The following is an 8,675-nucleotide window of genomic DNA, read 5'->3' on the forward strand; positions in this document are numbered from 1 at the left end:
ACTTCTCTCACTCAAACTCACCAAAGAGAATTTCGTGAGACAAGTAGGAAGGGGGCATTTGTTTATATATAAATAATATAGAGCATGTCCTAATAAAATTCAATGTCCTAATGGAAACCAAATTCCAATTTAATTTAAATTCTAACATATCCTAATCATAGATATATTTAGAATTAAATTTTTAATGTCCTAATCTTAATCTTAATTGATTATTTGATTGTTTTGGACTAGAATGCAAATTCCAAGTTAAATACAAAATGCAAATTACAAAATTGCCCTTGAGAACATATCTCAAGGCATAAATACAAAATTACAAAATCGCCCTTGAGAACATATCTCGAGGCATAAATGCGAAATTTACAAGATTTCCCCTGAGAAAATGTCTAGAGGCAAAGTGCAAATTACAAAATTGGCCCTGAGAATTTATCTCGAGGCATAAAGGCAAATTACAAGATTCCCCCTGAGAACACCTATCTCGAGGCAATCTCAAATCTTAGGATAGCTCAAACACACATCTCGAGGCGATTTGAGAAGCTGCACATACCGAGGCATCCAAACACATATCCCGAGACAAATTGGATTTCAAAAAAATAATAATAATAATAATAATAAAATAATAAAAAAAATTAAAACAAATTAAATTTTTAAATTTTTAAAATAAAATCTTCTTCTGATTTAGTCATGGTTATGATCATAATGGAATCCCGCGTAAAAAAAGGGGGACGAACAAAAAACAAAAAAATTGAAAATTGAAAAATGATAAAAAGAAAAAAAATTTAAATTTCAAATTTTGAATTTGAAATTAATTAAAAAAAATATAATAAAATAAAACAAAATAAAAAAATAATAGATAAAAAAATAAAAAATAATTAAAAAATAATTAAAAAATAATTAAAATATAAAAATAATAATAAATAATAATAATAATAATAATAAAATTGAATTAATTAATTAAAATATATACATATAAATAAAAAAAATGTTAAAAAGAAAAAAAAATTAAAATTTAAAGTTCGAATTTGAAATTAATTAAAAAAATAATAAAATAAAACAAAATAAGAAAAAAAATAATAAATACAAAAATAATAAAAATAAAAAAAATAGTAAAAAAAATAAAAAAGATAAAAAAATAAAAATAAATAAAAATAACAAAATTTAATTAATTAATTAAAAAAAATTAATTAAATAATTAAAATCTATACATATAAATTTAAATTTAAAAAAAATAAAAATGAAAACCTTATCCTATTTTGATTTTGATCCACTGCGATTTTGCGGGCTTGATCTGCTGGGATTTCACGGGGGGTTAGGGTAAGAACGAGAAGATCGGGGGGATAATGATAAGGACGGAGAAAATTTTTTTAAAAGAGGAGGAAGCTGAAGAAAAAAGGAAGATCGGAGAGAAAAAAAAGTGGGAGAAAAAAAATTGAGAGAAGACAAAAGAAGAGGTATATTTCTCTTCCTCTCCCTGTATTTATCGCCGTTGCCGCTATTCACCACCGCGGCATGCTTGATGCCTGAGATAATGCCGCCAAGCATGCCTTCCTTCAAGCACGCCTGACACTGCCGCCGCCTCCTTGCTCCTCTAGTTCTCTCGCTCTTTCTTTCTCGTTCTCCGCCTTGGATCTTGTGTGAGGTTGTGGGAACAAGAGGAGATTCATCGATCTTGCATTGTTGGTTTATTAGCAAATCATGGCAAATCAAATACACCACCCGTTTGCCATTCCACAGGTTGCGGACGCTTCACAACTGGAAATTATGTTAATGGGGTACTGCAGAATCCTTTCATGCAGCCGTACAAGGCAACTTGTGACCTTTCAATGGTGCCGATGGACTCACCTGTCTTTGCTCATGCATCTGCAGCGAAGGGTTTTGCTAGCTTTGCCATAGACTTTCTCATGGGTGGTGCGTCTGTTGCTGTTTCGAAGACAGCGGCAGCTCCTATTGAACGTGTGAAGCTTCTTAGGCAGAATCAAGATGAAATGATCAAGGCCGGTCATCTTTCTGAGCCTTACAAGAAAATCTCAGATTGCTTTGCTTGCACGATCAAGGATGAAACTATGAAATTTGATGGTATTGCTGGTCTGTACCATGGTTTCAACATCTCATTTGTTAGAATCATTGTTTATCGTGGTCCCTACTTCGGAATGTACGACTCTCTGAAGCCACTGCTTCTGACCGGAAGCCTGCAGAATAGTTTCTTCACAAGCTTTGCCATCGGCTGGCTGGTTATGAACAAAGCAGGACTAGCATCATATCCTATTGACATGGTTTTGCAGAAGAATGATGATAACCTCTGGTGAAGCTATGAAGTATAAGAGCTCTTTTGATGCATTCTCTCAAATCTTGAAGAACGAGGGAGCAAAGCCTTTGTTCAAGGGTGCGGGAGCAAACATTCTCTGCACCATTGCCGTTGCTGGTTTGCTTACCGGTTACGACAAACTACGGCTGATTGTCTTCGGCTAGAAGTACGGCTCTTGCGGTGCCTAAGTTTCAGGTTGATTCCAATAGATGGCGATGAAAACTAAATACCCGAATTTTATATTCAAAATCGTGTGCTCGTTTATTTAGCTAATTTTTTTAAACGCCCAATATGCATTCCATCCTTTTTTATGTTAAAAGAGTTAGGCAAAGTGTTATGTTCTCGGCATACTTTTGAGGCAACAATTAGTAGACTGCTAATATTCAGTAGTCTTTGATTTTATCCAACCATGCAAGCTTAAAAAAAAATGAAAGGAAATGAAGTGATAAATGATGAGGCGTACGCATGAAAATTCATAAGAGATCATGAGCAGGAAAAAAAGAGAAACATGCATGCAAGTACGCACCCAATTAATGTAAACACCATAAAGACTTTTGAGTTGAAACATTGAATATATATGGCCTAGCAAGGATACGTATAGCATATGGAGGGATTCACCATTATAAAAGCATGCAATTTATTGTGTGCATGACATGATAAGAAACATACATACTTGACATTAAGAAAAATAATAATAATAAATAAAATAAAATAAAAAATAATAATAAAAAAAATCCTCACGATTATGAAGAGCATGGAGTTATTTCAATGGAAAGAATGAGAACCATGTCATACATATGGGCATAAAAAAATTTACATGTACACGTGCATAAAAGTTGAGAAATCATGCATATGGTAATAAAAAATATATAAATAATAAAAAAATAATAATAAGAAGAAGCATGCATACGTTTGAACGCATGAGCATGAGCATTAATTAATCAAGCGGATAAGAATGGTTGACATCTAGTGATCTTGCATTTAGACTATTTGGGAAATGGTCTCACTCGGCTATATACTGTAGCATGATGATTAAAAAAAAACCTCCAGATAATGAGGTAAAGCGACGGCTGCTCAATGTTTGTTATAAGCATGGAGGATATGATCTGGCTTTTGTGAGTAACAAAAATATGCCAATGAGTAATGTTTTCTGTAACTAAAATTCAAAAGTGGATGGGTGATACTTGCCAGTCCCTATGAGATAATTCTTCTCTCTGGGCTGGGTTGTTGCCATTGGGTTTAAAAAACAAAACAAAAGACATGGGCCTACCATGAAGAGATATACATGGCATAATAAAAAAAAAAATGATGATGAGGACTGAGAGGCATGTCATGCATGCATATGGGTATAATTAAAAAAAAGGGCATGCATACGTGCACTTAAAAAAGAAGAGGGCATGGATTTAAATAAAATAATAATAATAAAAGAATGAGGAAGCATGCATGAGATGAAAAGTAAAAAAAAAAATATATAATAATAATATAAGAATGAATGAGAAAAAATGCATGTGCAATGAAGTAATGAGAAGCATGCAAAATATATATATATATATATATATAAAAGAAGCACATGGCCCACCGAAATTAGAAACATGCAGAATCATACACATAGGTATATATATCTATCCCCAAATATATATATATATATATATATATACTCAAATAAATAAAAATCCGTTATGATAAGTGTGGATTGAAATAGATCTAAATAAATAAATAAATAAACAAATAAATAAATCTAGAAATGATAGCGTGCTGCTAATCTCAAAGCAACAACCAGGATGCTGGTCTCGAGATAGTGGTTAAATTTATCTCAAGGCGGCAATGACATATACAACGTGATGATAAGGCACAGGCAGTGGTGACCTATTCATTTCAAGATAGCAATCAAAATTATAAAAAAAAAAGAGAGACGACAATGAAATATACATCTCAAAATGGCAACATGGCAGGCAACGCAGTGGCAAGGTACAGGCCGCGGCAACGATATATATATATAAAGTCATATATATTAACATATAAGTGATGTAATAAATATGTTTATATAATAAAATAACAAAATTTATAATTCGCAAATTCTCTTGTCTCTTTACTTGCACTTTTGCCCTTAATCGGAGGGTCCTAAGATTTCTAATCTGGGGTAATTAATAATAGGGGCTTGCCCCTATTAGAAATGGAAGAACCCACGAAAACAAATATGATATTTGTGGTTCGATGTACTGTATGATAACATTTTCAAGATGTCACACGTGTATTTTTGATCCCACACTATGGAATTAACCCATGGGCGTGTGGAATTTCCACATGCCCATGTGGATTCTCGAGGTAACATAAACGGGCACACGTTTACGTCGTAGATCGCTTTGCTCTTTCAATAAACGCCTACATTGGTGGAGATCTTACTATACATGCATAAGCCAGAATACTTGAATGTGACTACCTTTGTGCCCCACCAAATCATTGTACTAACTTGAATATGAGGAGGTTGGCACACATTCTCGCATCTTGAACCTGACTTATGTCTTCTCATTTGATCCTTCTCAAGATTTTCTCCAAATGGTGCATTCACGGCCTACATTGGCTTCTTTCTCTAACATTCGGCTTCACAACCCTATATGCATGAAAGCAACAAAAATGTACACATATTAACGCTAAAACCTGATAAAAGTAATGCCCATCATAAGGAAAGAACACTTCGCACTCTTAACACACAAGCACTTATCAAACTCCCCCACACTTAAGCTTTTTCTTGTCCTCTAGCATAAATTAAAATATTAAGGAAGATGAAGGAAATATTAGAAGTTCTTGGCCTTATGTTCACCAAAGCATACAAAGATAGCATTCTACAAGTAAGGGAAGTTTCAACATTTAATACGAAAAATCAATGCTCTAGCTAAAAACATGAATAAAAAAGGACAATAAACCCGAAATCATGTAAGTGTGCATAAACTCACTCAAGTCAACCCAAGATATACTCCTCGAAGTTCTAAGTAGGAAGGACATATTTATCTACAAAAAAGTGACAAAAATTTGAAAATTTGAAAAGATGGTAGTAGCTTCACACATCCTCTAAGGTAGCCTTTTCCAAAGCGGCCGCTAAGGTGGCTTTCACACTTTCAAGGCGGTAGCTCTTTCTCTCGCGGTGGTAGCTTTCACTCATCAATTGAGATAGCTTTCTCTCATTAGGGCATAACTCGTATCCAACTTATGATAGTAGCTTCATACTCCATAGGTGGTAGCTCTTTCCACCCAATAAGCACAACTAAACAATGAAACTATTTTTGTTCTTTCTTTTCCTTTTCCCATTTTTTTGGTCAATTAACAAAAGAAACAACTATAACTAGTCCCTTTAACATCAAACTTGAGTTTCTAAAAGAGTTTAAAGAGTGAGTAGTGCAACAAGTGTGAATCTGGCAAAAATTCTTAGAAATTCAAGGAAAAACTAGAGCATGAGAACATTCAATGTTAAAAATTCTCCTAAACTCAAGAATACAATCATTGCAACTAAGGTGAACCACTATTGGCTATGTGAGAATGTATAACAATCAAACTAATATAAAAGATATGTGAACTATGAAACTCCCCCTCACACTTAAGTCGTACATTGTCCCCAATGTACACATGCAAGCTCACTCATAATATATATCAATCAAGAACATATGTGGGAGAAGCAATCAAAACAATGCTTCCATAACTCCTAGTGTTGCATTTGATGGAGTTAAATCATTGGGAGTGATGTTCCAACGGGTTGTGAAGCACACACGACCAAGTGACTAAGCATCTTAGCCGTGTCTATGATAAGCTTTCAATTCCCATACTGGACAAGACCATCTACACGCATACACAAGGGGCTATAGTAAAGCTCAATAAAACTAAAATAGCTCGAGTATATAAAAGATAAGGCAATGAGTACAACTCAAGACAACAAAATAAAGATAAACTCAAAAGGAAAGTCCTTTCTAATTATAGAAGTCCAAAATAAAATGCATAAGTAATAAATATGATGAAAAATAAAGTCAAATATCGGTGTCATCCACTGTCGGCTCTACTGGTGCTGTGGGTGCTGAATCAAATGGCACAGGTGGAAATAGTGTTGGTGATGCTGGAGGAGCCTGAGGAGTCAATGGTCACAGAACAAACGATGAGGCAACTTCTCACTCAAGAATCTGCTGTAACATATCAAAACGTGCCATGAACTCCGCATACTAAGCAGCCTGTGTCACCCGGACCTCCGCTATCCCTGCTCGGACCTCAGCAATCTCGGTCCATTTCACCCCTACACCACTCTCGAGCCTCTCGAAATGATCATGGGCTCGAGATGGTGAAAACATGTGCACCGGAGGTGGATCTTGTGCTGTAGGAGGTGCCTCACTCTCCATCTATGTCGGCTGAGGATCGGGATCAGGCTGAGAAACCTCGGCATCATCGATATCTCCCTTTGGTCCCTCGGGGGTAGGTGTAATCAACGCATAAACTATGGACTAGACCATGTGAACCATCCGCATCAATCTCATCGTCTCTATACCCAGGGGAGTGGGTACAGTCACCTTCTCAGTCCCTCTGATCGCTTCAAGTAGCTATACTGACGACTAGCCTCATAATGTAGGGACTACTGAATACTGCACGGATCCTGGCATGTTGTCCCTGATGTCAAAGATACTCTGCTAGAATATGTCCCAGATGTATCAGTGTGCTCTATACCATCAAATATAAGTATAATAGCTCCTGTCGGTTTAGCACACCAGTACTATCGCCATGCCCATTCACTGACCTACACAGAACGGCGTGAATGTATCTGTAGCTTGGTCGGGAGAGGCAGGTGGCCTTAGAAACCCCCGACTTATAGTACCCCTGTCCACACAACTCACTGTAGGCACGTGCTACGTTAAACTCCTAGGATAGTCAGTGGGCAACTGCTCATACTCCTCTGTCTCTGTGAATGGTACATAATATAGCTCCATCAAGATTGATAACTGAGTCATGCTCAAGTTATGATACTATCCGAGGGCTTAAAACTATATAGCACCGGTACTATCAAAGGTAGGATATGAGCGATCGAACTCGAATGATGCTAGGACCTCGAGTGTCAATGTGCGGACGGTGGGGTCTCTAATTGACAATAAACAGCCCCACCTGCAAACCACCAGCATGTCCTCTATCTCCTCCACCATAGTACCATCCATCTAAATCTCCTGCAAAGCATCGATGTCGGGAAAATTCGTCTGGCCAAATCGTATCCTCCACAAGTTCTCAAAGCGAACATGATGCTCGGGAATCATGAAATCCATGTTGTCAGGCTCAGAAGACTACTCTCGGGGCCGCTTACCATCCTGCTTCTTTGACTAGGGGACATAACTGCAAGAATTACAAAAGAAATCATTTAAATTGGCTCAAAGGAATAATGTTGTAGAAATCCACACGGTCATGTGGAATTTCCACACGATCGTGTAGATCCACGGGGAGTGAAAAACTGCACGGCCGCGCCTCAAAAATCTAAGAAGACACCATTTAATTATTTCTAACTTCATTCTAAGCATGCAATACCCCTCTAATTGTTGAAACAAAGCAACATTTACCAGTTCAATGATTAAAATCAAGAATTGATGAAGAAAAACAAGAAATAGGGCTTACTGACATGCTGAACTTGAAAACTTTGATTCGGCTAGTAAACCAAGTGAAAATCCCTCCATGTGGGTAGCATGAAGTCGGGAAAGAGTGCAAGTGTGCTCTCAGATGAATGAGGAGTGTGAAAATGAAGAGAAATAATGAGGCTTCAAAAAGAACTCGTGCCTCTTGACATTCTGTTCCTGCACGGGCCTGCGAAAAATGTCCACGCCATGCGCCCAATCGCCAGGAGTAGCCAAATGTCCATGTGGCTTCTCTGTACAATCGAGAAAAATTTGTAAGTGATTCACATATCAGTGCGAAAATTCTGCACGGGCATGGATATTCATAGGTCCAACTCACATTGGCAAGCGCACGCTCCCATGCGTTTGTCACAGGTCCACCAACAAGTGTGAGTCCACGCCCGTCTATGCTCTCGGGATAAATTGCTAAGTCTCCACAAGAAATGCACACTCGTACAGAAGTTACCCACGGCCGTGCGAAATTCACAAAGCCGTTCACACGAGCAAGTCCACACCCTGTGCCTTCTCTGGATGAGCTCTCAATAGAGACCTACGGGCATGTGAAAATTCCACACGCCCATGTGTTTTCTCTGGATGCCTTAGAAAACTCTATAGGCACTACTGAAAATTCTTGACCAAATAGATACACGAAGAGCCTATGTCTAGCATGCAAAATACACTAGAGAAAAACACGAAACATGCTCAAACGACCAACCAACTTTTCCAAACACATTAAAAACTTACAT

At 37.0% G+C, this 8,675-nt stretch overlaps 1 pseudogene; it reads left to right on the forward strand.

Moving 5' to 3' along the window:
• Positions 1–1,829: 1,829 nt before the first annotated feature.
• Positions 1,830–2,490, forward strand: LOC120277764 (annotated as a pseudogene).
• The last annotated feature ends 6,185 nt before the right edge of the window (positions 2,491–8,675 follow it).

This window comes from Dioscorea cayenensis, chromosome 15 (genome assembly GCF_009730915.1).
Source record: "Dioscorea cayenensis subsp. rotundata cultivar TDr96_F1 chromosome 15, TDr96_F1_v2_PseudoChromosome.rev07_lg8_w22 25.fasta, whole genome shotgun sequence".
NCBI lineage: Eukaryota > Viridiplantae > Streptophyta > Magnoliopsida > Dioscoreales > Dioscoreaceae > Dioscorea > Dioscorea cayenensis.